Source organism: Arvicanthis niloticus, chromosome 10, assembly GCF_011762505.2.
Source record: "Arvicanthis niloticus isolate mArvNil1 chromosome 10, mArvNil1.pat.X, whole genome shotgun sequence".
NCBI lineage: Eukaryota > Metazoa > Chordata > Mammalia > Rodentia > Muridae > Arvicanthis > Arvicanthis niloticus.
Window position 1 is genome coordinate 36,433,718 of NC_047667.1, and position 3,347 is coordinate 36,437,064.

Consider the following 3,347-nt stretch of genomic DNA (forward strand, 5'->3'; position numbering starts at 1 on the left):
CCAGTCTGTATTCCTACACAAGGCCTCCACCATGCACTGTCTCCTGTACTCTTTTGCATATCTTCAGGTTAAGTCTTCAGGACTCTGAGGTTTATTCCCTTATTTTGGTTATTCTGCCCATTAGGGTTTTCAAAATATGTCAAATTTAACTCCAGTTCTGTTCCTTAACATTTCTCCTCTGTCAACTTGGTGTTCATCTATATTCTGTCATCGTTAGATTCATATGGCATAAGTCTAGGTCTCCCTAAAGATTTTCCAGAAAACTATTGTCTACATTAGCTTTATTAGGTTACAACAGATATTCATCTTTCATCTTTCCATGTCATCATCTAAAACAAGAGACAACAGACACTTATATATCTACTTCAGTGAAATAGAGCCATCCTGGGATGTCCAGTATGATACTTAGAACTTTCACCACTGTACTGCACAACACACACTGCTCATGTAACCAATGCTTGCTCTTGGCCACTTATTCCTGGTTCCACAATTGTTTTGTCCATTTATTTACTAATTTACATTACCAGCTTCCATGTAAGCAACTGACTACAGTGCAACACCCCTTCCTTCCCTTTCCCTCAAACCAACCCTCTCCCAATACACCTGCTCATTTTCTCCCCAGCATCCTAATTGCAGGAGGGCATTTAAAGTCCCCGAATTCTTACCTGTGTTTTCTAGAGACCCTCTCAGAACCAGTTCACTGAAGGCCAATAACCTTGAAGTGTAAGGGTTTCATCACTTCCCATCAAGGACATAGGCCTAGGTGAGGGGTGTGCACTTGTTCTGGGCTTGTGTTTAAAGGAGCTATCTTGGGCAGAGTTCTTTATTGCCTTCCATCCTCCTCCCAGCTGAAAGGCAAAGGTGCTCTTTTCCACCACACCCACTAACGACTAAGTACTCTTGTTTGTATCACTTGCAAAAAAAGTTACTCTGGATCTAGACTTGCCCTAAATAACATGTTAGGGCCCAAACCAAACACCAGCTAATGGAAACAAATGCAGTCAGTCATGGAAATGGATATAATCCAGGCTATTTTCTTGTTCAAATGGCAAGCACGATGTAAGCACACCATCTGTGCATCTAAAGAGGCTCAAAATAATAGTAAATGCAAAGAATTTACTTCGGGTCTTTTACTCTATAAAACAGGCAATATATGACCATATCAAAGTCTACCAATAGGACATGTTTACCTCCCACAGTGCTCAATTAGATCCTCATCTCCAAACCAGGAACTAGTAAAATGAAGGAGGGAAAAGTTGGTTGAACTAAGAGGAGTGCTTGCTGGTAAGTCAGAGCTACAGCAGGGGCAAGTAAGAGACAAAGACACAACTGCAATTGTGACTAAACTAGTGAAACATGGAGAGATGTGAGAAGTTGAGACCTCAATCTAAGAGGCAAACAAATGAAACTGATAAAGATTCAGGTAAGGAGGTCTGGGTCCACTGCTATACTTCTGTATATTGTAAACAAATGTGCTTACCCCAGCTTGCCTCAGCCAAAGGCAAATGCATTCATAACTTATGTGTGTATAGTGCTTTCAAACTTTAAAACCCTTTCACATCTATAAGCCACTTGCTCCTCAAACAACCCTATGAGGTAGCCAGGGCAGGAATGACTACTGATTTCCCTCAACAAATGAGGAGACTATTGTAGAGGAAAGAAAATTGCCTCATACTAGTGAGGAAGCCAATACAAGCTAATTCATGTATTTGGTACCTTCTGGTTTCTTCTAGGCCAGGCTTTCATTCCTAAAGGCCTTTCCATTAGTGGAGAATCTTAGAGAAAGAGACTCATCACTCTTCTGCAAATGAATAGTTCGTCTTTTTTTTTTTTTTTTTTTTTTTTTTTTTTTCTGAAGACAGAAAAGGAGCCAGGGTTGTGCCAGTTTGGGAAATATGTGCAATCAGTTCCCAGCTTTTAGTATATGAAAACAACCTCTGAGACAACTTCTCAAGCTCTAGCTGGAAAGCCCCAGTTGCCTCTTTTACTGCTGTCACCACGCCTCTGATGACAATACCAGTATCACTGCACAGCTCATTAGCAGTGCCTTGCTGGCCACTGGCCTCCTTGCCAATAGTGATCAACCCATCCAGCTTCTCTTTCTCTCTCTTGCAGAGTTCTCATGCCAACCTCCTGTTTTCTGCCAACTCAGGTGCAATGGTCCTGACTACTGAGAGCATTATTCACCTTGCTCCCCAGGAAGGGGGCTCACTGGTCAGAGTTCTATTCCCACCAGAGAGAAAAACAACTCTGGAAGAGGATCCTGGAGGCTGTGGTGTGGAGGCCACCCCAAAAAGGTTCCGGCTGGTGATAGGTCAGGGACTGTGTTCCCTGGACACATCTAGTCTGGTCGTGGAGCTTCTGTGACAGACAGCCACTGCACCTCTCAAAGGATGATGGGAGCTGCTGTAACTTGGGGTCCTTAGAAAGTACCCTGCATCCAGGGATTCATCTCAGTAGTCCTCAATTTTACTTCTCAGCTGACAATCCTCATTTGATTCTGTAACTATTTAAAATTATGCAGTTGCCTGTGTACTTTTTGCCTTCCAGAAACTGGTTCCTTCTTCCCCTAAGATGTCAGAGACCACTAAATTCTAATCACAGTGCTGGGCCCAAGAAACAGCCTCCTTAAATTGTGTTAGTCAGCCACTCTTTGGTTTCCAAGAAACTGACCCAACTTACTATAAAATCAACAGAGCAGTGGTTCCCTGTACTGTGGCACAGGCAGCACAGACCTTTAAACACAATGCCTTCAGGACGTTAAACTTGGAGCAGCAACATGTTCTGTGTGGCAGAATCCTTCTTGCTGCATCTGGATAGATAGGATCTGATGATAGACATCTGAGTTATGACGCTTAGTCTGTAGACATTGGATGTACTGTGCCTCTCCTAGTATGGAGAGAAGGGTTTGTGTTTCCTGTCTGGACCAAGAGATGCCAGAACTGCTGCTATTGGTGGTGGCCATAGCGGGCTGGGAAAGAATGCAACTGAAGCAAGCTCTTGGGCAGCAGGGCACAGTTTTGAAGGTGTGAGGAAGCTCTGTGTGTTCTCAGCATATTTCCAGGAGTGAGCTGGTTCTTTCCTCTCAGGGCTAATTTCTGAGAAGGCAGGTATGAGGAGCCCATTTCTGATTTCTACCAAGGATTTGTTTTACTTTCACTACTGTGCTTGAAATATCATATTCTGCTTTGTTTTGTTCCCAGTCCTACCACCTGTTCTTTTTCCGAGTGAGCAACGCTGGCAGGTTTGACACTATTCCCTGCATCATGTGCAACCTCGTCTTCACTGCCATCCTTCTAGACATCCACACAGAAAGATGTGGAGCCCATTTAAACTCCAATTGCAGC

The 3,347-nt window shown here is 43.4% G+C and overlaps 1 pseudogene; it reads right to left on the minus strand.

The window, feature by feature from the left end:
• Positions 1 to 309: 309 nt before the first annotated feature.
• Positions 310 to 2,965, minus strand: LOC117716471 (myb/SANT-like DNA-binding domain-containing protein 7 pseudogene; annotated as a pseudogene).
• Between the last annotated feature and the right edge of the window lie 382 nt (positions 2,966 to 3,347).